Raw genomic sequence first — 27,503 nt, forward strand, 5'->3', positions numbered from 1 at the left:
GACGATTTCATTGATGCTTTATTTTTTGTTGAAAGGTTCCAGCAACACGCTGGACTTTTGAGTTTAAAATGAAATAAACACCTTCAGTTGCTGCTCGGGTCACGTGACTACTTTTACTAATTTAAAAATGATTGGTTGGATAACAAACATAGATCTATATTTCCCCCCCTAATATTCTTAGTCATGTTAGTAACAAACAGTTTGACCTTTGACAGTAAGAATTGCAGATGCTGTTTCCAGATCCAATCCATTAGTTACAACACAGGTATACAGTCCTGAATCTCTACTGATTGTTCCATTAATCATGTTAATGGTCAAAGAATTATCTTGTACATTAGTGGTCATTCTCTGGTCATTTGTTGTTATTTCTTTTCCATCCTTTAACCAATATACACGAAGATTTGCAACTTCTTCAAAATCTGTTGTTCCAGAACGTGAATTTGGCATCTGTGTTAGCTGTGTTTTCTAAATCACCTGGCTTCTGTTCTATTCTTGTCTTTCCTATTGTGAAGAACATTTCAAAATTGATAACCAACTGATTTGAATTAAACACAAGGACTCAAAATCACCTCTGAGAAGATAGAGCTAGACTACCTAATAACCTAGATATCAACTAATACTTTCCTCAAGAAATTTTGAATAAAAACCTATGTCCCCCCTGCATTGCACATATTCTATATTTCAAAGGGACATGACTCTTTTTTAAAAAGTCAATAAGTCACCATTATAAAATTTGTCCCATATATTGCTGATATAAACCTATAGTAAAAGTTTTATTAAATTCTGGCAAGAACTGTACATGTGAGAGTACTAACGAAGCCATGAATATTCATTAAATTAAATATTTCCAAGGGCATAACTCTATTTTTTTTTAATTGATTGGCCACCATTATATATCTTGTCCGAGATATTGCTGATATTAACCGATAGTGTTAGTTTTATAAAAAAATCTGGTAAGAATTGTACCTTGGGGACCAATGCCTGGTAATTCCATGTGCCCTGCAACTCATTACACACCGGACAAAAAAACACACATAAAAATCTTCATTCAACTCTAAGTGATGTCTACATACAGAAAGCGGTAAAATTATTTGATTGATTCAATGATTGATTGTTGGTTAATGCACGATTTCTAGCAAAATATTTGGAAGATGTAGATAACTTACTTCTAACAATTAGTATTCCCCAATCTGTAGCAGATCCTTCTGCGTTTTCAGCCACACAAGTGAAGTTACCAGCATCAGAAAGGACAATATTCTGTAATACATTACAAAACCATTAATATTTAAAGCAGTAGATAAGTTACCAGCATTAGAAAGTACAATATTCTGTAATACATTACAAAACCATTAATATTTAAAGCAGTAGATAAGTTACCAGCATCAGAAAGTACAATATTCTGTAATACATTACAAAACCATTGATATTTAAAGCGGTAGATTAGTTACTAGTATTAGAAAGTACAATACTCTGTTAAAAATTGAAACCCATTAATATTTAAAGCGGTAGATTAGTTACTAGTATTAGAAAGTACAATATTCTGTTACAAATTGAAAACTATTAATATTTAAAGCGGTAGATAAGTTACCAGCATCAGAAAGGACAATATTCTGTAATACATTACAAAACTATTAATATTTAAAGCGGTAGATTAGTTACTAGCATTAGAAAGTACAATAAATTCTGTAATACATTACAAAACCATTAATATTTAAAGCAGTATATAAGTTACCAGCATCAGAAAGTACAATATTCTGTAATACATTACAAAACCATTGATATTTAAAGCGGTAGATTAGTTACTAGTATTAGAAAGTACAATATTTCGTTAAAAATTGAAAACCATTAATATTTAAAGCGGTAGATTAGTTACTAGTATTAGAAAGTACAATATTCTGTTAAAAACTGAAAACCATTAATATTTAAAGCGGTAGATTAGTTACTAGTATTAGAAAGTACAATATTCTGTTAAAAATTGAAAACCATTAATATTTTAAGCGGTAGATTAGTTACTAGTAATAGAAAGTACAATATTCTGTAAAACATTACAAAACCATTAATATTTAAAGCGGTAGATTAGTTACTAGTATCAGAAAGTACAATGTTCTGCAATACATTATAAAAAGGTCCAAATTTCAAATAATCTTTTATATACTGTGAGATAATTTATTTTCGTAAGTACTTATTTTTGTGGATATTTCATTTCATGGTTTTGGCAAAGTCTGGGCACATTCCTTTAGAAAATTTGTAATTCCTTGGACATTGAAATTCATGGTTCCCCTGTACCCATGAAATCCATAAAAATTAGTATCCAATGAATATGATGAATCCACAGTAACAAGCTTATAGTACATGTACATCAAAAGTTATCCCAAATCTCAAAAAAAATTTAATACTTGATTATTCAGTTTAAACTTGTATTGAATGAGTAAACAATATTGTATGAATTTATTTAATAATAAAGAAATTGTAAAACTTCAAAACAAACAAATCTAGACAGATTTATAAGTATTTACCGATATGAATAAATCTCCATTGGTTTGAATCTGGTACCTCCCACCAGTAATCTGCTGTGTCCCTTTGTACCATGTGACAATGGGATCTGGTTTACCACTAGTTTGGCAGGACAGATAAACATTAGTGGTTTCTGCTACCTTTAATTCTTTAACAGGTCTCACAATAAACTGCGGTTTCTCCTCTGAAAAATTGATAATAAAACTGGTTAATATAAGATTTAAATAAAATAATGTAATGTTACAAGAATCTGTCCATAGTTCACAGATTCCCCTGTGACTTGCATTATCTTTTTCTGTGTTCAGTGGACTGTGAAATTAGAGTCAAAACTCTAATATGGCATTAAAATTAGAAAAATCATTTCACAGGGAACATGTTACTAAGTTTCAAGTTAATTGGACTTCAACTTCATCAAAAACTACCTTGACCAAAAACTTTTAACTTCGGGACAGACGGACGTACGAATGAATGGACAAACAAACGGACCCACAGAACAAAACACATAATGCCCTCTACTATCATAGGTGGGGCATAACAATATAATCTCTCTACACATTTGAATGATCAAGATTGGGAATACAAAAATTATAGCAAGGTAACTATCACAACAATAACAACTTGCATTCTGATATCTGATAAATAAGCTTGTCCTATGTGTTCATGCTAGAATATTTTTATTCTGGCTGACACATGCATGTGTGCAGTGACGCGTTTTGGAATTGTTGTCAGTCTCAGTCATACGTCATAATGAGTATGATGAAACAATAAGTGAAATGAACTGATGAATAAACAAGAGGCTCTCAAGAGCCTGAATCGCTCACCTGAATTTTTTTGGTTTAATCTCTCATCAATGATTATTTTTGCTTTTCAATTTATTTAAATGTTCTTTGAATCGTCCTATTTTCTTCAAAAGCAAAAAAAAATCATTTTCTCCTATGTTCTATTTTAGCCATAGGAGCTATGTTTCTTGACATGCAAGGAAATGAAATATAAAATTTATACTAGATACTCTGAAACTATGAAACTCATTTAGCCTAAGTTTGGCTGAAATTGATACAGCAGTTTCAAAAGAGAAGATTTTTAAAAGTAAGTCAACATGATGAACAAATTGTGAAAAAAGTCTTTAAAGGGCAATAACTCCTAAAGAGGTCAATTGACAATTTTGGTCAAATTGACTTATTTGTAGATCTTACTTTGCTGATCATTTTTGCTGTTTACAGTTTATCTTTATCTATAATAATATTCAAGATAATGACCAAAAACTGCAAAATTTCCTTAAAATTACCAGTTAAGTGGCAGCAACCCAACAATTGGATGTTTGATTCATCTGAAAATTTCAGGGCTGATAAATATTGACCTAATGAACATTTTTACCCCATGTCAGATTTGCTCTTAATGCTTTCGCTTTTGAGATATAAGCCAAAAACTGCATTTGACCCCTATGTTCTATTTTAAGTAACGGCGGCCATGTATTTTGACGGATCAAAAATCAAAGCACACACTTTGTGCAAGATAATATAAGGAACAATCATGCTAAGTTCTAACCAAATCCATTCAGTAGTTTCAGAGGAGAAGATTTTTTAAAGTTAGCAAATATGATGAACAAATTGTGAAAAATTGTCATTAAAGGACAATAACCCCTTAAGGGGTCCATTGAAAATTTTGGTCAAATTGACTTATTTGTAGATCTTACTTTGCTGATCATTTTTGCTGTTTACAGTTTATCTTTATCTATAATAATATTCAAGATAATGACCAAAAACTGCAAAATTTCCTTAAAATTAACAATTAAGTGGCAGCAACCCAACAATGGTTTGTTTGATTCATCTGAAAATTTCAGGGCTGATAGATCTTGACCTAATGAACATTTTTACCCCATGTCAGATTTGCTCTAAATGCTTTCGTTTTTGAGATATAAGACAAAAACTGCATTTGACCCCTATGTTCTATTTTAAGTAACGGCGGCCATGTTTTTTGACGGATCAAAAATCAAAGCACACACTTTGTGCAGGATAATCTAAGGAACAATCATGCTAAGTTTTAACCAAATCCATTCAGTAGTTTCAGAGAAGAAGATTTTTTAAAGTTAGCAAATATGATGAACAAATTGTGAAAAATTGTCATTAAAGGACAATAACCCCTTAAGGGGTTAATTGACAATTTTGGTCATATATACTTATTTGTAGATCTTACTTTGCTGATCATTTTTGCTGTTTACAGTTTATCTTTATCTATAATAATATTCAAGATAATGACCAAAAACTGCAAAATTTCCTTAAAATTAACAATTAAGTGGCAGCAACCCAACAATGGTTTGTTTGATTCATCTGAAAATTTCAGGGTTGACAGATCTTTACCTAATGAACATTTTTACCCCATGTCAGATTGGCTCTAAATGCTTTCGTGTTGGAGATATAAGCCAAAAACTGTATTTGACCCCTATGTTCTATTTTAAGTAACGGCGGCCATGTTTTTTGACGGATCAAAAATCGAAGCGCACATTTTGTGCAAGATATACTAAGGAACAATCATGTTAAGTTTCATTCAAATCCATTCAGCAGTTTCAGAGGAGAAGATGTTTGAAAAATTGTTAACGACGACAGACGACGACGACGACGACGACGACGTCGACGACGACGACGACGACGTCGACGACGACGACGGACGCCAAGTGATGAGAAAAGCTCACATGGCCTTTTAGGCCAGGTGAGCTAAAAATCAAACATTTTAAAAATACATATAAGGACAACAGTGAAACACACATATAGATTATACTGCTTAAACATATTTTATTCTTTCAAAAACACAACAGACCTTTAATTGTATAGCAACACTGTTATGTCGTGATGTTTGGATAGAACCACAAATTTCAATGCAACAATATAACAATTGATGGTCTGAAATTATCGAATACAAACACAGAAGAAATTCAATCTTTTTTAAAATGTATGATATTATGGTGTCTTCTTTCTAATGCATTAAAATGACAATAATATTATGTCTGAATATTAACAGGCATACATTTTTATTCCATCTATAACTTAACTGCCAACTGACGCAAACCATTTGTTTAAATACAATACTTCTATCTCTTAATTATAAGACAAATAAATGCTATAATAGAATGGAGTTTCACAAAATTTCTTATGACTAAGATTGGTCAATTAGTACTAAAAATACACAATCAATTTTATTTACGATAAATTTAAGTGCATTTAGTAAGATTTTTTTGGTGAAACTCATTCCAGTTCTTTGATTTTACTTACTTAGTACATTAAGATAAAAGTCTGCATAAACATAACCATATGTATTGGAGGCATTACACTGTATCACCATGACATCAGCTTTCTCTAAATTTATTATTGTTATATTGTGGTCATCTGGTTTCAAAAATCTGGAAGATTTTACAGTTGGATGCTGAGAATCTGTAAAAAAAAAAGCCAATATAAAAATCAAGAAATTATCAAGTAGATGTAATTATTTGTAACAAAATATGTCACATACACAAAAATCAAGTCACTGCAAGCACTTAAATGTCAACCTTCTGATGGTTTCCATTTAAATAATCCATTTGTTTTTCATGCTTGCCCTGGTACACAGCAAAAATACATACATGAAGCACATCACAGTATAACACTCGGGACAAACTCAGAGAAAAACCCTTATTTTTTTAAAACAAATTTAAAGGTATGACAATTTTTAATTAACAGAACATTTCATTCAAACTGATATAATTACAGATATGTGTCCACATTTCCCGTAGGATATTATGATAAGCTATGTTTTCTAATTAGGTATGCACAGATTTTGTCATAAAAACTTAAACCTTTCAAAAACAAGAATATTTCTGCACTATCATTATCAATGTTCAGTGGACCGTGAAAATGGGGAAAAATCTCAATTTGGCATTTAAATTAGAAAGATCATATCATAAGGAACATGTGTCCTAAGCTTCAAGTTGACTGGACTTCAACTTCTTCAAAAACTACCTCAACCAAAAACTTTAACCTAAAGCAGGACAGACAGATGGACGAACGAACGACAGGACCAGAAAACATAATGCCCATAACATTATAGGCAAAATTTAATTGTTTGATAGGATGATTATCAGTGTAGTATATAGAAGTGTAGGCAGATCATGGTAATTTAAATGGCTGACAGCATTATCATCAGGAAAATTAATTGAAATTGTGTTAGATCATTTTTAAGTCCAAGGCCAATAAAACTGTAACTTGTCATAATGAAACAGTTCACTTAATGTTAAAACAACTTCTTCAAGAACATAGAAAAAAACCGAGGAAAACTTATTTTCGGGACTAAGGGTTGGACAGACAGAGTGTCGTCTGAAGGAGACTAACAAAGAAGTTTTGTATACCTTTAAGCCTGACACCATTTATATACCATTCCAGTGCAGGTTGCGGGTCTCCTGAAGCATTACAGTAGAATGTTGCTGAGGCTCCTATGCTGGTTTCTATATCTTTAGATTCTCCTCCTTCAGCCCAATAAGGTTTTGCTATAAATAAAATGTTTTCCCAATTATTTTCTTAACATATATAAGCAAACCTAAATGTTCCTTTCTTTTACTTTGTACAATACATCTTTTTTTTCAATAATGGTTAAAGGAGTATTTCAAATAAGTAAATATGTACATTCTATTTAGCATGCATTTTAATTTTCTACCAAATTCCTCACTAAGTTGGCATCCCTAATATTAGTATATGTGCATCAAATTGAAACTAATTCCATCTTGAAAAGATGAGAGCTAAATACAACATTTATACCAGCTAATCTTTTGTGAATTTTTATCCATGGAAGAGAAATGTCATGAATCTACAAGTCCTGAGCACTAACACCAATTATTCTTAAAGAATATGATTTAACTATTTTACTCACATTTTAAAATAATATTGATATTTCTTTGTTCTCGTTGGCCACTTGAACTAGTAGTAAAACAAATATATTGCCCGCGGTCCTCGTTTCTAAGTTGTGATATAAGCAGTTCTTGACCTCCCTGAGACATTGTACGACGATTATCTGGAATCCTGCCAGTGGTACTCTCCCAATGAACCTCTGGGGTAGGGCTGTAATGGAGAATTTAATTTAACACTGGCATTTGGAATTTGAGTGTTTAATTAACACTTTACCACAAGGCAAACAATCTTCTTACAACTTCATATTTTTCTTAACCCTTGTCCTGCGGGGGACGCAATATTACGGCCGTACCCAGATCACCGTTATTTGGCATCAATGGCGCTCCATATATTTAGAGGTCATTGTAATGCCATTTAATTCCTAGTTTATGCACATTTCTTCAATCTGACACTATTGATAGTCATGTTTCTCACTTTTAATATTCATTTTGAGCTCAAATACGAACTTCAAAATTTGAGATTGGACAAAATTGGGTTTTTTGGAGGGTGGGCTAGCCTTCAAGGTCTGAAACACAGAGTTAAGAGGACTGAAACCTTGATTATACTGTTAACATAAAGACCTATAACGACTGATTGTGTTTATTATTAAAATAAGCCGAGGAAACGACTACTTCTGGTTGCACGTCCAGTTAAAGTTCAAAATTTGGTGAATTTTGGTGCAAATGACCTTCTTTACACTGATGAACCCAGATCAGTTTTACTCCGACCTAACAACTGTTGTGATAAAAGTGTTCACTAATGTTCACCCTACATGAAAACTACAGATGGATCTATTAGCATCTGTCGGACTTACAGGTCGAAAAAAAGAACGAAAAAACCTCAAAATTGACGCTTTTTGCACCTGAGGACCAACTTTGGGGCAAGTTCCTGCCCACCCTTCCCCGCCTACTCACCCCAACCACCCTGTGATCACCTATCTTTGATTTATTGCAATCAGTATGCATCAGCATCGGGGTACAGCTCATTTGCATAGTTTTGCAAATACTCGAAATTTAGACAATTTCTGAAAACAACTCAGCATGGTAAGGGTTAAGATCCCCATGCATTGTTGCAAAAAGTAAACATTGATTTCCATTTCCAAAATATCTATTGACCAGTTTCTTAGAATTCAATTGGCAAACAACTGCCAATATATGATTTGATGATTGCAAAATTTAAACTTGCATTAACAGTTTAAATCAAAGAGCTGAATAGCTCTGAGGAGAAAGACAGCCCTTGTCTCTTTTTATTGGGGGGGGGGGGGGGAGGTATCTTTTGATAGTCTTCATATAAAGAATGAAAAAAGAACAGCTAGAACATGTAGAAAGGTTGACAATATTGTAGTCAATTGTTGTTGTTTAATCTAATTTTGTTTCCTTAGTTTAGGATTCAATTTGGACCAAGAGATCTGCATCTTCTAAATCTAAACATTCGATTAAAGTTGATAGTTAATTATGTAAAATTCAGCTGATTTCTGTCATTTAACAACAACTACAATATTTTCTGAAATCTTAATTGTGTACCACTGAACTGCAGGCTAGGCCATTTTCCATTTTTTGTTACAGTACTCTAAGATTTTTAATTTTTTTCTTAAGAAAGTTAGGACTGAAAAATCCATTTAGTTATAAATTTCCATTGATAAAGTTCCCAGTTACAAATCTCAACACAGGGATACAGGTACTAATAAAAACTAATCTGATTGATGTAAACTGTGTGAAACTTGTTTCCAGATCCTACATTTTGAAATATTTGTAAATTTCATGAATAAATAAGCTTAAACTATAAAATGCAACTTTTAAAAAAAAAATTTTTTTTACCATTACAATGATTTATTTCTTACATATGTCACATTTTAAGTTTTAATTTAGTGGATAATTTCTCATCAATTGAGGTGCTCCTGATTTTTGGAGGAAGATTCACAAAACAGAATTTTACAGAAAAATTAAAAAAATTGTTTCTCTCCCCAATCTCATGTATCTCCACGAACTTTGTTTACTTTGAAAGTTGTTGACCTACAAATTACAGTATTGCATGTTGATGTTTGAACCATCTACAGCAAACATAATTATGTTTAAATTTAACAAAAAAACAATTTATAATTAGTGCACGAACTCTGCGAATGATTTAAATAACCAGTGAAGGATATCCCTGCTTCTGCATTGTGTGGCATTCCAACAATGACGTCATTTTAAAATATAATGTAGGTTGGATATATTTAGAATATCTCGTCATACTGATTTTTCCGGATTGTAAAAGAAACGTAAATAGTGTAAAAGAGAGCTCAAAATACAATAATTTCGCTAGAAACAGAAGGAAAAAGTGTAGAAAAGTGTTTAAAGTCAATCTATTCATTTGTGTGTTTCCTTCTCATCAATCTCAGTAATATTTGTTTGGGGGTTTTCCACACTATAAAAACAAAATGAATGATGTGTGGAAATGTCACTCTGGTCAACCCCATAGAGGATTGATGGCTTGAAGCCGTCTTTCCCCAAATATTACTACCTGTACCAAATAGACCTAAAAATCCCTTACTTTGTACCAACCAATAGATTTTCTATACTGAGTTAACTAATTGGATGATGAACTATATCTAATATGACAAAACTGAAATCCAGTATTGATACCGAGTGCCAAATTATACTTACTTTCCACCATATATACATTTTATTCTGAGAGATTCTCCCAGGAGACCAAAGATTTCAGATGGTGTGGCCCACAATAAGTGAGGAGGAACAGTATCGTCTGTACCTGTAATTACAATCATAATATCATTTCATTAACAAGTCATATATGAATATATATTATGAGGAGGAACAGTATCGTCTGTACCTGTAATTACAATCATAATATCATTTCATTAACAAGTCATTATATGAATATATTATGAGGAGGAACAGTATCGTCTGTACCTGTAATTACAATCATAATATCATTTCATTAACAAGTCATTATATGAATATATATTATGAGGAGGAACAGTATTGTCTGTACCTGTAATTACAATCATAATATCATTTCATTAACAAGTCATTATATGAATATATATTATGAGGAGGAACAGTATTGTCTGTACCTGTAATAACAATACTACCATTATCTCATCAACAAAGAAAAACACAATCTTTGCTGCTTCAAGAATTTTTAGGGGACTTCTAATCTAATGTTATTTGTTTTAGCATTACAAAATCAAAAACACACCACACCCTATAATTTGAACCAGATAATCTGTCTGATGTAGCTCTTAAAAAGACCTTGAATTTAAAGGTTAATATATATATACCTCAAACTCATAATGGTTGTATTACAAGACAAGACAATATTTTACAAATCCTTAAACATATGTTTTTTTGTATATAACAGAGCTTCCTACAGCAAGGAGCATAAGTATTTGTATAACCAGAGCTTCTAACAAAACCTTGAGCATATATATATATACATTGATAAGTACGTCTGAGTCAGTGACAACCCTACAACAGATGTATCCATCGGATCGCCATCAATGATGGTGATACATGGCTGTGTACATAATGTATAAACAACTCGTCTAAACATCAACCCAACAATGTTAGATCTGTAAATTTGCTTTTGCAAATTTTTGGTTCTTCCCTCGCCGGGATTCGAACTGTGATATCACAGTAGCATGGGTTCGAATCCCGGAGAGGGAAGAACCAAAAAATTTGCGAAAGCAAATTTACAGATCTAACATTGTTGGGTTGATGTTTAGACGAGTTGTATATACATTATGTACACAGCCATGTATCACCATCATTGATGGCGATACGATGGATACATCTGTTGTAGGGTTGTCACTGACTCCGACTTACTTATGAATATAATTATTTTCTGTGACTGTATCTTACATTAATTTGTAGGATCCTTTACTATAGATAATTTAGCTGATCTGTAACAATAACATCTTCATGCCTTGAATATCATGTACTGTAGTACGCCGCTAGATTAAAACTGACGTGGAAAGGTAACACATTGCCAGCGAAAGCTCTTTTTTTGAGAGCCCAGGTGGTCGTGTGGTCTAGCGGGACGGCTGCAGTGCAGGCGATTTGGTGTCACGATATCACAGTAGCATGGGTTCGAATCCCGGCGAGGGAAGAACCAAAAATTTGCGAAAGCAAATTTACAGATCTAACATTGTTGGGTTGATGTTTAGACGAGTTGTATATATATATATTGATACATACCTGAGCTTCCTACAGGCTGTATTACAATTCCTGGAGCAGATGTGTTTTGTCTCATGAAATAATTGATTGCCATACACACATAGCTTCTACCATTCTGATAATCAGACTGTTGGACTGCGGTGATGTATAGATTTCCTGCAAATGACAAAAAAAGATTTATACAAGTAAATTATTACATACCTACTGTCAATACTTAAAACAAATCCTGGTACGTTATAAACATTTTTTAAATTATACCTTTTTTTTCTTCATTACTTCGGCATTCAGATAACACCATTCATGTATATGACATGATCAATACATAAATGTATTGATCATTTTGACTTCTATGGCTTTAAATAATACAAGAAACAGACCATTTATTTATACATGTTAATGACAGTCAGGGTTCTCGCTAAGGATTTTTGATGGTGAGTCCAGGGACTCGTCATTTTGGCCATGATGAGTCCAACAGCAAGAAGAAAATATTTTATTGCAATATAATGTAATACCATTTCCTAACAGAGCAATGAAATGACATTGAATTCAATTCACTTTTAAACTTTTGCTATAAAATGATGATATTTGTGTTTAACTGTGTTCAGTTTATACAAAATATTTCAATCATGATGTACCAGTTTTGAAAAGGGCGAGTCCAGACAGATTTTGATGAGTCCAGGACTCATGGACTCGCCTTAGTGAGTTAATTTAATTCATGTCATGATATTTCAGAAAAAGTTCCCTTTTTTACCTTCTAAATCCAATGTAATTCTGTTATTAAAATTGATAGCTTCAATTCTTCCACCAGGTTTGGTATCTTTCAGAACCCATCTTATTTCAGCTTTTGGTATACTTGTTGGAGGTATACAATGCAGTTTGACAGAATGTCCCCGAGTTACAAATCTGGACGTGTCTGCACCGTAAGGGAATTTTTCCAACATAGCTTGCCTCAGATTAACATTGATTGTTGTTGATGTGCCATGTTCATTTATGGCATTACATTGGAATATTCCTTCATCTTTGTCTTCTGGTCTATTAAAAACCAAAGTTCCTGAATCGAATAGCTGGACTACACGATCATTATTACCGCTAGGGTTGAACTCCACTTTATTTCTTGTCCATCGGTATCTAGAATTAATATGTAAATACAAGTTATTTTGAATAAGAGGTACTTTTAAATGTAGGTAATATAGGTTACTTTTGTAATTATCATTTATAGAAGTGTCCATTCATTCAAAATCTAATTTTCTAACATAAAAAAAATCCTCAGTCATCTGTTTTAATGAGTTCCCATGAGGAATAAAAGCTTCTCCTTTTGTAACACAAAGTGCCTACCTGATGCACTTAGAGTTAATAGAGTTAATATTGTGGCTTTTGGGTTCAAAATTTTCTTTTTGTGATTATTATATAATTATAATGTTATTTTCCTTTAAAATCTTGAACATATTACATATCTGTATACATTTGTAAATTTTTTATAATGTTAAAATGGGATGACAATGTCTCGACTCGGATAAAAAAAAATCTTGCTGAGGCTCATCTTTTGAAAAAAATATGAGTCCAATTGTATTTTCATTATTCCAGGAAGCATAGATTCATGATATCTTGGTATGAAACCCTGAATAAATATTTCTAATGGTTTGTGACATCATAGTCAATATTGTGTCTATATGTTAATGTCTACATGCTATCAATATTTACATGGGGTTTGGAACACCATCAGCAACGCATTGCATTTCTACTGTTTCTCCTGTCTTGTAGTACACATCAAAAGGAGGCTGTATATAAATAGCTGGAGGTCTGTTTGGTACTAAAATTAAAGTGTGCATGCATGTATAGTAAAACTGGCAATTACAATCTTGACTTTACCAAATAGTGTTTTTTTTTTTTTTACAGAAATTGTTGTTCTTTGAAAGGACAAACTGGACAGAACCTGAGAGGCAAGGCCTTCAAAGTGAAACAATTAAGATTTTGCTGAAGTAATTGCAAAAAGTTCTTGATACAATTATAATTATTCCATGTTATTGTGTTGTCAACTTTCCATCTTCTCATTAACAATCAAACAACATCTCCTTATTTGCAGAAAGACATAATACATTTTACATGAAAACAAATATGTAACTAGAATGCTTTTTTTTTGTTTAAAAAATTAACATTTTCAGAGGATTATAAGAAATATTGGTAACAATGAATAACATAGATTTCCCATAGAAATAAAAACTGATAATTTCACCCTTTTGCGTTATGCAACAATAGACGTTGCCAAGCTGTCAATTACACAAACAATGTATTTTAGCTCGATTGTAGGAAAAAAAGTCACGGAAAAAATTCACAGGAAAAAAGGTCACAGGAAAAATAGTCTCACGAAAGAAGTCACAATATATATTTTGTATGAAGTAGTCACATAGTTTTCCTTTTATTTGAGTCAAAATAAGAAAAAGTCACAATTATTAAAAATATATGTTATACATGTATAATCTTGATTTTTTAAGATGAGAATCCTTAGATTGATCGAGTGTTATACAAACAACTCATTGCCATTAGTAATAGTATGGTTATTTACAACAATTATTGATAGGGACTGTTGATATCGTTAAGTGGCTTCTTGTGGCACATTTCCCTTTTTAAAGACTTTTCACTACGGTAACTTGTATTGGTAGGAAGCCATACCAATGAAAAACAGTTGCTCATTATTAAATAAAAGGAAACAATAAGCTTTCCCTGTTTATTAAAAGTCAGTTTTGAATAAAAAGAACATATTCTTTTACACTATTATTAGTTGATATATATTATGTCAGATATAATAAAATAAAATTTACCACTTAAGATTATTAATCTGATACAAGAATATAATGATTTTTTCTATGCATTCAAAAAGTTAAGTTATCTATTGCATACATGCAAATAGTGAATTTTTCATGTGCATTCCAACATACTTTTGATAAATAATTATACTAAAATATATATTGTGACTTTTTTTCCTGTGACAGAATGTCCCCGAGTTACAAATCTGGACGTGTCTGCACCGTAAGGGAATTTTTCCAACATAGCTTGCCTCAGATTAACATTGATTGTTGTTGATGTGCCATGTTCATTTATGGCATTACATTGGAATATTCCTTCATCTTTGTCTTCTGGTCTATTAAAAACCAAAGTTCCTGAATCGAATAGCTGGACTACACGATCATTATTACCGCTAGGGTTGAACTCCACTTTATTTCTTGTCCATCGGTATCTAGAATTAATATGTAAATACAAGTTATTTTGAATAAGAGGTACTTTTAAATGTAGGTAATATAGGTTACTTTTGTAATTATCATTTATAGAAGTGTCCATTCATTCAAAATCTAATTTTCTAACATAAAAAAAATCCTCAGTCATCTGTTTTAATGAGTTCCCATGAGGAATAAAAGCTTCTCCTTTTGTAACACAAAGTGCCTACCTGATGCACTTAGAGTTAATAGAGTTAATATTGTGGCTTTTGGGTTCAAAATTTTCTTTTTGTGATTATTATATAATTATAATGTTATTTTCCTTTAAAATCTTGAACATATTACATATCTGTATACATTTGTAAATTTTTTATAATGTTAAAATGGGATGACAATGTCTCGACTCGGATAAAAAAAAATCTTGCTGAGGCTCATCTTTTGAAAAAAATATGAGTCCAATTGTATTTTCATTATTCCAGGAAGCATAGATTCATGATATCTTGGTATGAAACCCTGAATAAATATTTCTAATGGTTTGTGACATCATAGTCAATATTGTGTCTATATGTTAATGTCTACATGCTATCAATATTTACATGGGGTTTGGAACACCATCAGCAACGCATTGCATTTCTACTGTTTCTCCTGTCTTGTAGTACACATCAAAAGGAGGCTGTATATAAATAGCTGGAGGTCTGTTTGGTACTAAAATTAAAGTGTGCATGCATGTATAGTAAAACTGGCAATTACAATCTTGACTTTACCAAATAGTGTTTTTTTTTTTTTTACAGAAATTGTTGTTCTTTGAAAGGACAAACTGGACAGAACCTGAGAGGCAAGGCCTTCAAAGTGAAACAATTAAGATTTTGCTGAAGTAATTGCAAAAAGTTCTTGATACAATTATAATTATTCCATGTTATTGTGTTGTCAACTTTCCATCTTCTCATTAACAATCAAACAACATCTCCTTATTTGCAGAAAGACATAATACATTTTACATGAAAACAAATATGTAACTAGAATGCTTTTTTTTTGTTTAAAAAATTAACATTTTCAGAGGATTATAAGAAATATTGGTAACAATGAATAACATAGATTTCCCATAGAAATAAAAACTGATAATTTCACCCTTTTGCGTTATGCAACAATAGACGTTGCCAAGCTGTCAATTACACAAACAATGTATTTTAGCTCGATTGTAGGAAAAAAAGTCACGGAAAAAATTCACAGGAAAAAAGGTCACAGGAAAAATAGTCTCACGAAAGAAGTCACAATATATATTTTGTATGAAGTAGTCACATAGTTTTCCTTTTATTTGAGTCAAAATAAGAAAAAGTCACAATTATTAAAAATATATGTTATACATGTATAATCTTGATTTTTTAAGATGAGAATCCTTAGATTGATCGAGTGTTATACAAACAACTCATTGCCATTAGTAATAGTATGGTTATTTACAACAATTATTGATAGGGACTGTTGATATCGTTAAGTGGCTTCTTGTGGCACATTTCCCTTTTTAAAGACTTTTCACTACGGTAACTTGTATTGGTAGGAAGCCATACCAATGAAAAACAGTTGCTCATTATTAAATAAAAGGAAACAATAAGCTTTCCCTGTTTATTAAAAGTCAGTTTTGAATAAAAAGAACATATTCTTTTACACTATTATTAGTTGATATATATTATGTCAGATATAATAAAATAAAATTTACCACTTAAGATTATTAATCTGATACAAGAATATAATGATTTTTTCTATGCATTCAAAAAGTTAAGTTATCTATTGCATACATGCAAATAGTGAATTTTTCATGTGCATTCCAACATACTTTTGATAAATAATTATACTAAAATATATATTGTGACTTTTTTTCCTGTGACTTTTTTTCCTGTGACTTTTTTTCTTGTGACTTTTTTTCCTGTGACTTTTTTTCCTAAGGATTTTGTGACTTTTTTTCCTAAGGATTTTGTGACTTTTCTTCCAGTGACTTTTTTTCCTGTGACTTTTTTTTTCGTTTACCGTTAGATCAAACAAATTGCAAATGCGTAGAAAAAGTTATATATTTCCTTACATTTTCGACCTTAATTTCATAAAAAAAAGCCATTTGCCAATGTAATTAAAAGAACAACTAATCAAAGAATTCAATTATAGAAAAATATTCCACTCAAGAACAACAATTAACACTGATAATTAACGCATGGGCTACATGCATTTCGTGAATTAATGTGTTGTTTGGTCACACTTGAATATTTTCCTCTATTTGAATTCTTTGATTAGTTAATCTATATTTCTACATGTATATATGTATACAACTCATCTAAACATCAGCCCAACAATAATGGATCTTTAAATTTGCTTTTGCAAATTTTTTTTTCTTTCCTTGCCGGGATTCGAACTCATGCTACTGAGATATCTTGACACCAAATCGCCTAGACTGTTTCCCACACGATAGAGCACCATTATATATACATTCATATATGCTCACCAGTAGAAACATTTACAATGATTGTAGCCAAAATCAGACAGATCAGCTGTAACTTCATGATTGCTATCTACAAAACAATCAAATTATTGTTAACATGGTGTGCTCTCTCTCTATGCAAAATACAAACAGTATCACTATTAACATAAACGTTGAAATAGCTCCTAACTTTTAATTTAAATAGTTTACTTTTACAATTGTGACTTGGATGGAGAATTGTCTCTTTGGCACTTATACCACATCATCTTATATCTAATAGACTATTGAATATTTGTTGTGCATGTTTTTACCAGTTGAGCATTTTACAGATTGGTTGGATGCTGTTTAAACTTCCCTGAAATACCATGCACCTTATTTGCTGATTATTTAGCGTGCAAATTGATTAGTGATAGTTTTTCCTTTCTTTGCTTCTAATTTTCTCATGATTAAACAACAGCTTTAATAATGGCTTCATTGTTTTTTATTTCAGTTTTTGAACTACATGAATATCGTTAAAACAACAAACAGTCCTAGAATGTTGAGAAAACGTCAAACAATAAAATTATTGGATGAATTGAATTTAAATGGGTGCTGATTTTACCAGTTGCTGGTTAAACTTTTTCCATGAAATTTAAGATTTGACTTGTACCCCAATCAGGCATGGGGTAATCGTAATCAGCTGTAATCGATTACATTTTGCAGTGTAATCATATGTAATCAGTAATCATGCCATTTCTGATTACAAGTAATCATAATGTAATCGATTACATTACAAAAAACAGGCGTAATCATGATTACTTTTAGATTACTTTAAGATTACATTCATATGATTACTTGCTGATTACAAATCTTGTACAGTACACACAGAGAGGATGTAATCTCATACTCCCTACACTGTGTAAAAACTTGGTTTCACACCAGGAAACTCCAGCAACTTTCTCCAAATTTTGGGAGGAAATTGGGAGAAACTTGGAGTAATTCCTCCCTAAAACTCCTAAATTGTTTATAACCTTGGTGTGGTTTCTCCCAACACCATAATTTTTATTGCTATGTTTACCTTTGAAGTGTGCCAGAAGTTGATGACTACAATAAACATTTCTTGTGTTTCCTGTCATTAAATGACAATCACAAAAATGATGAAAAGTGTGAGATTTGTTAAATTTATTCAGAGATATATTATAATCTGATTTTATTAAAGAATCCTGCACAACTTATTTAAAAATATTTATTAAAAAGATATTCAGCATTTGTTCTGACAGTGTTGGTTTTTCATACCTAAAGAACATAATTAAAAAAAAACAAAAACCATCTGTAAGTGGAGTATAATTAATAGAAAATAAAGGCATATATTTTAATTGAATTTATTAATTATTTTTTTTTATATAAAATATAATATGTATGAAATTTATCTACATTATTTTATTTTATTCATTTATTTTTGTTTCATTACTTTTATTTTTTAAACCATGTATATATTAATATCCATATGTTTAAAATGATTTAAAACTTCTTGTAAATATCAAGTTGCCATTCTAAATTATGAGATTTTGAAAGAATGTAAATAATTTTCCAATCTAAAAATACTTTTTGTATATAATTTTTTGAAATCATTTCATTAATTTATTTTATAGCTTTCAGAAATAAAACTAAATAGGAAATGGTTGAAATAGGAAGAAGTGAGAGAATAGTTGACATGTAATTATATGTCACTGTCAGACCATGTAGTCATGCTTTGCTGATTTTTAGTACTTTTACCTGCAATCAACAGGTCATAAAACCCTCCCATATGGGAGTAATTACTTGGTGTTTTTTGGGAGGGAAAATCTGTGTTGGGAGTATGTGATTACATCCTCTCTGTGTGTACTGTATATATATGAAAATAGTTTTTGATAGACAATATGAAAATAAGAAAATGTAAAGCTTGAATGAAAAATCATGAAACTGGTATTCACAATGATGGGACCTTGTTTAATGTGATAAATTGTATCATCTATTATAACAAATTTGTATAACCATGTGTTTTATTTTGTTAACAGTTTACTACAGGAAATTGCCTCTCCAATATTTTGTTGTGATATTGAGCTCTTATGATACAAGAATATGCCTTGAAAGCATTTTTTTCCTTGATTGACAACTTCTGATATTAACTCCAATTTCATATAAGTTTAACCAATATTTTTACATAACTACATTGAAATTCAAATGCAGAAAACATTTAGTTCCAATTTTGCTTTGATGGTCGACATAAATATATGAGCTCACTTAATTCAAAGTGGAAGTTAAAACCAGATTTCATTTATTGACAAATTGAATAAATTTTGTTTTCCATAAATTCGTGTATAATATGTGCTTTCTAATTTTTATTCTTTATTAACTTTGAGCCTTACGGCTCATCCGTACAAACAAGTACATGTACAGTGTATACATATGGCATAATATTACAAACAATATGCATAGTAAATAACAGGTGACATCAGAAGTTTCATTAGTACAAAATATATTTTATTAAAATAAACTGTTTCTTAATTTAAAGAGAAATGTATATACTTTCCTAAGTTACAAAGCTCTTTTGTGTTTTCACTTGACAATAATTATTAATTAGATCAAGTATTACAAAAATTTCAAACAAAATAATGACAATCGATCACTTTTAACTTTATTGTATTGTTATTAAGACAATAAAACTTTTTAAATACCCAAGCTCACCTATTGTTTGTTAAAAAAATGAAAGTGGTGATTAACACCTGTAAAAACATTAATGGATGTGTCAATTATGTCCCATTAACAGACAATAAAACTATACTTAATTAATTTTTCCTTATTTGTTCAGGTTTTTTGTTAATTAGGCAGTTGGTTAAAATTTGTAGAAAAAAATAAAGTTATATCTTTTACATAGACATGCACTTGACTGTAATAGCTATTTTATCAAATTACACAAGTTACACTGTACTTGTCTATAAATTCTTTTAATTAAAATGAATAATTTAAGGCTTTTAAAAAAAATCACCAAAATTAGCTTTTTTGTGAGGATAAAAAATTATAAAAAAAACTTTGATATTGCAATATACAATGTAGGCCTAATCATAAGTAATCTAAAGTAATCATGATTACTTTAAAGAAAAGTAATCTAATGTAATTGATTACATATGAAAAAGGGTGTTACTGTAATGTAATCGATTACATTTTATTAGCAAAGTAATTGTAATTTAATCGATTACATTTTAAAGTAATCGACCCCATCCCTGACCCCAATATAAATGTTCCTACACTACTTAAGGTTCATTACATGTATAACAAATGGACCAATTTGGCCGGATTTTCACCTCAAAAACTACTGTGTACAGACTTACCTGTGCAGTTTGGAAAGTTTAAGTCCTGGCATCCACTAGATATATAAAAGTTAAATGCATTTTGTGTTTCAGAGAGCTAGAATCTTTTTTTTTATTTTGATGGGCATCGTTTTCCTCTCTGCAGAAGGTGTAAGTCTATCATGTCTTTTGTCTATATATATATCTAGTGGATGCTAGGCCTTAAAACTTTCCAAATTGCAAAGGTAAGTTTGTACACAGAGTAATTTCGAGGTGAAAATACGGCCATGTTTGTCTATTTGTTATGATGAACCTTAAGAATAATAGAAAGAAATTAAATAAACGATATATAGTTATACCTTGTTTTCCCCGTATTTCAGAAATTATAAGCATTTTGCAATCATCAGTTGATCCGAAATAAAATAAGGAATAATGCATTTGCAAAAAAGAAGTTGATTGATCTCGACCTTACAATGACAAAAATATAATGAATAAATGCATATTTTGCAAGAATATCACAAAATATTTAATGACCACCTATTGGTCATATCGTTAAAACTTGCAATTTGAAGCATAATAAGGGAACAACCAAAGAAACAATAACTCGATAAAAAGTAATTAACCTACTATAATTTTCAAAATTCGAATATTTTACCATGTTTACAGAAAGGTAAATACCGGAAGTGAACACCAATTAGTTTTTCTTTAATTCTTGTGGAAATACATAGCAAATCAAACGGATTTATTGTTTGTCCCTGCCTTGGTTTTGTGGCAGTTCCAACTTATCAAAATTATGTCAAAATCAAACATACAGAACGTTTGCAAGCGCATGTTTCTCACCTGTAAACACCTGAGCTTCAGGTCGCCATTTCTGTAATTAGGTCATCAATTTGTCATCTGCCGTTCAGAAGTTGATATTGACTAGAGTCTAGAAGTCTTCCGAATTAATCAATACCTCCCCTTGAATTATCGCCACTTTTAAGTTTTTAAAGGCAAATATTTAGGACATTTAGGAAAATGCACATTTCTTTATTTCAAGATGCTTACTCACTGAAATAATTTAAAGTCTTGAAAACTAATGCTATATGGGCGTTTTTCAATAAAAAAACGTGACTTCTTGTCCCAGCAACTATTATAATAAAATGTGTTTCATCTTTACAAGTAATTTTTTGTGCAGTCAGTACTGTCTGTACATTGAATTAGATTTAATAAAGGCAACAGTAGTATACCGCTGTTCAAAACTCATAAATCCATGGACAAAAAACAAAATCGGGGAAACAAACTAAAAACGAGGGAAACGCATTAAATAAAAGAGGAGAACAACGACACAGCACCGAAACGCAAGACACACAGAAACGGACCAAGCATCAGACAAAATACCACGAGAATAACAAATATAACATCAAAACCAAATACATGAATTTGGGATAGACAAGTATCGTGCCACGTCGTATCTTAATATCTCATAAATAAGAAAAAAACAAACGACACAACATTAAAATGCAACACACACAGAAACGAACAATAATATAACAATGGCCATCTTCCTGATTTGGTACAGGACATTTTTAAAGGGGAAACAAACATTTTTAAGCAAAGACACATACATTTTTTAGAGGGATTGTATTGATTCCTGAATGGTTCAAAATAACCAAAATGGCATGTTAATAGACCTCCTGTTCAACATTCATACTCTAAAATATTGTAAAAAAAAGGTCGAAATAATTGTTATTTTTACTTAATATAAGTTCTTTAATTATTCAAAAGTATGTGTAGAGCTAGTCCAAATAATTATTACGTCTGGCAAGGCTATTTTTTTTTCTGGGACGCCTTCCTCAGTGTACGTCCCAGAAAAAAAATTAAAATAGCCTTGCCAGACGTATGTAATTATTTGGACTAGTGTAGAGCCAACATATCTTAATTAACAGCTTTTGACAAAAGGATTTTTTAATTTTAGAAGGTGTGTCCCTGACATTCCTGACAAAATGTCCTCTACGAAAGGCGAAGTCATTAAATTTTGCTAAAAAACAGTTTTATAAAATCAATGTTTGCAAGAGCTATAAAAATAAGGGTCTTACAGACGTGATGCTTTTATACCGGCAGTTAAATTGTTGGCCACAAAAATTGAGCACATTAAATGGACCAGAGTGTTACCGTACGTATTTGTGTTAATGTCCACTACGAAACGGGTAAAATCTACTTCAGTATCTGGTTTTCGAATTATGAAAAAAATATCAGTGTACAGCTTAGTACGCGCTTTGATGAATAGAATCTTTCTTGTTATTATTGCAATATAGGGATTGTGGGGAAAAAATAAAACATGTGAATATGTCCACTACGAAATGGTCACCTACGAAACAAGTATGAGAGAAAAACGTTTCGTAGTGAAAACTACCACTACCATGCATGCAGTCGTTTTTTACTCTTTTTTCAATGATATTCGTGCAAAACAAATAACAATTAGGGTTAGCATGGTCAGTTTCATTTAATTTTCAGTAGGTTTTTATCAACATAGAATAGACAATAGACAATAGTTATTAGCACAAACACATTTTTCATCAAATGGTTATGGCATACAGGATTAAGACAATAAACTGACAATAGTTAAATTTATCATAATTATATAAGATTGACAGTGGTATTCACAGCGAGGGAAAAAAGACTATAAATATCGACAGTTAACACATTATTAATGTTTATGAACAAATAAAAAAAGAACACAAACAAAAATTAGGTTGCATATTAAAAGAAGTTATACAGATGTTCTCAATAAGAAACAATCATTAATATACTTTATGGTGATTTTTATAATGACTGGTAGACTGCTATCTAAAAGTGCAGTCAAATGCTTCAGTGTTTTTTTTAATAAAAATTGAAATTAAGATTTTTATCAATATTTTGTATATAGGTATCCCTCAATGATGTATAGCATGGACAGATTGAGAAGAAATGGTATTCATCCTCAATTTCTTGTCTGTTACAGGATAATCAAATGCGTATACTTCTTTCGGTGTTGGAATATAACGCCCCCTTTCAATTGCTAGGGAATGGGCACTTAGTTTAAATTTACTGAAAACTGATCGGTCAGTTTTGAGTTTCCATATACATGTATCAATATATGGGGCCTTTTTCTAATTCATTTAGTATGACAAAAGAAATTTAATTTTTCACATTTATTGATAGAACAATTTATAATTTGATAAGGCTGGTCACAGATTCTTTGTTGGATAGTATTTAAGTGATATTTTAAATTAATAGTATCAAAAGTGAGATGGCCATGCAAAACCTAATTTATTTAACCATTCTTTTACAATGCTAACCCATTTACTTGTTTTCTCTACATTTTTGGAAAGATTAGAACTTGTTCTAAATCTTTACTAAGGCACCGACCTCCCTAACAACATGACCGGTTAGCTACTGTTACTAAATGTATTCACACTGAAATATAGTTCCCTATGGTTCTCATATATGTGCACATAATACACATATAACTGAACAAATGGGTATATTATTGCAGAAGTTCATTCAAGAATGTATGTCATTAAGGTGTGTTGATGTGCAGGCTTTCAAAAAAAAAAATGATTAGGTAATTGGGTATTGATACAAATGAATACTCCCGGCGAGGGAAGAACCAAAAATTTGCGAAAGCAAATTTATAGATGTAACATTGTTGGGTTGATGTTTAGACGAGTTGTATATACATTATGTACACAGCCATGTATCACCATCATTGATGGCGATCCGATGGATACATCTCAGGGGCGTAGCTAGGTATTCATTCAACTGTAGGCACAAATCGGCAGGGGGTCTCGGGGCCGCTGAAGGCCCCCAGCAGGTCCAGGGCAGAGCCCTGGTAGGGGGTTCAGGGGGGCGTAGCCCCCCGACGGAAAACGGTTTTCAGCGTTTTAGCTGCAAAATTTATGTACAAAAATATTAAATTTACTGGTTATTTAATCATGGAAATTATAATATACATGATGAAAAGTTCGAAGAATTATGAATAATTTACCGTAACATCTGACTGGTGAAAAACGCAGTACAATCGGAAATAAAAAAAATATTTCATAGTATGCATTGCCCAGCATAGATCAGCGTATCCCTTTAATTAAGCAGTACACCCTGTTTGGTATTTTCATATTTAAGACTATCCCGTTCTGACTGATATATACATTTAACTTAATTTATAGTACATATTGACGATCCTTCATAAAAAAAAATTAGGCAAGTCGTTAACACTGATATTACTATATAATCAAACTATCCTTTTGGCTAGACATCAACCATCAATCTTTTGATTCTTAAACCTTCAACCAAGCCACACAAACACATAGTCGATGCCTAATCCAAAAGTTCTGATCTGTTCATACTATCGTCACAAAATTCAAGAAATGCATATGTCTTTATATCCTCTACTGTAAAATCCCTACCTGCTTAGAAATTTTAATAATTGTGTTCATTACACGCAGATCTGAGAGTACTCAAAATTACTGGAAGCTAGTTGATTGATTGATTTCTATAAACATCCAGTGTCAAATATTTATGCAAATTCAGGACAATTTTTTTTTACAATAAATGCAACAGGGAGCTAGGTCCTGTAATAGGTGCCGTACAGAACGAAGGTCTGGAAATTTGAAAATGGCATGCATTGGCATGGTACATGATGGATAACTTGGATAGGAGCAGAAATTTTGCATTTCAGTAGACTAAATACGAACTCCTCAAAGAGTGGCATTCTCTCTACAACTAGGCATCGGATTTAATGTCCCCATTCTGACCAGACGTGACTGCGTATTTATACATCCTGCAAAGCGTAGGGCAAAACGGACGACCAACATTGGCAAAGGTTTGATTGTAAGTCGGGTGAAGACAATTGGAAAACTAGTTGAAAACTAAAAAAAACTAATTAAAAAAATCATGTGTCTAAGTTTTGGTTCATTCAAGTTTTGGTTCATAAAAGTGAAATGATCAGTACCAACAAATGACCAAAGTTCTAGTTTATAGTTTCTATATAAGGTAAAATCATATAAAAACATTCAATTACATGTATATCCAATATCCTAAGGACGAGAGGCTAGTGTACACCTGAAATTCGATAATCAAAGAGTTTTGACAACTTCACTGGCGTTCATCTACAGATAACGTTGTTTATTATTTTTTTTAATTAAAAAAAAAAAAATTGTGAAAAAATTATGTGTAGGCACGTGCCTATAGTGCCTAACGGCAGCTACGCCCCTGCATCTGTTGTAGGGTTGTCACTGACTCAGACGTACTTATATATATATATATATATATTTGTTTAAATATACTTTTTCACTTTTTTGGTCTTTTTCACTTGTTTGTGCTGTTTTTAGACCCTTCTACAACGAAATTTGTTTGACATGCTTTTAAAAATATATACGAGTCTAAATTGAAAACTACGTTCAAACCTATGATTGCGTTGGATAAAAACCGCAATTTTTATACGTGTGCATGTCAAACAAATTTCGTTGTAGAAGGGTCTAAAAACAGCACAAACAACATTTTCCAAAAGACCAAAAAAGTGAAAAAGTATATTTAAACAAAACGCATTTGACTAACAGGTCGAACAACTGATGTTCTTCAATTGTTCTCTGCCATTGGCGACTGCCAAATAAAATTGATCACAAGATGTAACAAACTGGATCTTAATATAAATTTAATACTAATATATATAGATTGCCTAACAATGTAATTTTAACACACTTTTTAGTATGTAAATATAAGAACATTCTTATATTTACATACTAAATAGTGTGTTAAAATTACATTCTTATATTTACATACTAAATAGTGTGTTAAAATTACATTGTTAGGCAATCTATAATTTTATTTGTGTAATTGAATTAATCTCTGTACTGATTAATCCACACTCCCATAGATTTGTATGTCATGTGCTGCTATTTATAGGCACTTATATAATGTATCGAATTTTCAATCTTGGTAGGGAAATATGCTTCATTAATTATCTTGGACGTTTTATGAAACAGAAATAAAACGTCCAAGATATTTAATGAAGCATATTTCCCTACCAAGATTGAAAATTCGACCTTATATTTAACAACGAACCATTCGAATTCATATTTCAAATAAAAAAATCCATTTGGACACCTGTACTATATGTATAACACGTCATCTTACCTGAAGATCTATGAAAGCAGTGAAAGTACTAGTAAAAGTGATGAATTGAAACCGTTATTATCTTTCATTAATTTTCTTATATATATATATATAAAGTTTGTTTGCCTTATTACTTTTTTTTTTAAAATAAAATGACTCGACAACTGACTGTCTGTTTTAATCACGAATATAAGACCACGTTATTTCCAATCATTAAAGATTAAAAATATCTGACCAACTTTTATAAATGAATTCACCCAATTTGCTTTCTAATAACTAAATATATTTTTAGCATTTTCTACTAGTCCTTGTTCAGTTTTAATCCAAATTAACTTTTCGGGATAAGTGCTTAATTGTTTTATTATTTGAATAATGTATGGTATCTGTATACATACTAGCCAAAATATTTCAATATTCTATTTAGGTATTTTTTTTAGCACTTTTCGGTTATTCCGTTTACAATTTATAACTGATGTCATGAGCGATTGAAAGTAACAATACAAATCTACAATAATAAGACCACCTTTTTCGTATTTGTGTTTCTTCTCTTTATCTTTCAGTGTATTAAACATGAATTATGCTTCAATAACATTTACAAAAAATATAGGTCCTCAATTTGATAAGTTATATCAATATTTCTAAATGCTCAACATTAACATTAAATAATTCTTTAAATGTTTTGAAAACTAATATAATGAACAGACAATACCTGTAAATTGTCCTAAAATGCTGTGAATTGACTATTCCAGAAGGCTGTTGTTTTACTTTATGCGTCTATGGCTTTG

At 31.2% G+C, this 27,503-nt stretch overlaps 1 pseudogene; it reads right to left on the bottom strand.

Moving 5' to 3' along the window:
* LOC134684729 (neuroglian-like) lies at positions 1–27,466 on the bottom strand (annotated as a pseudogene).
* Positions 27,467–27,503: the final 37 nt, after the last annotated feature.

The sequence above is a fragment of the Mytilus trossulus genome, chromosome 9 (genome assembly GCF_036588685.1).
Source record: "Mytilus trossulus isolate FHL-02 chromosome 9, PNRI_Mtr1.1.1.hap1, whole genome shotgun sequence".
NCBI lineage: Eukaryota > Metazoa > Mollusca > Bivalvia > Mytilida > Mytilidae > Mytilus > Mytilus trossulus.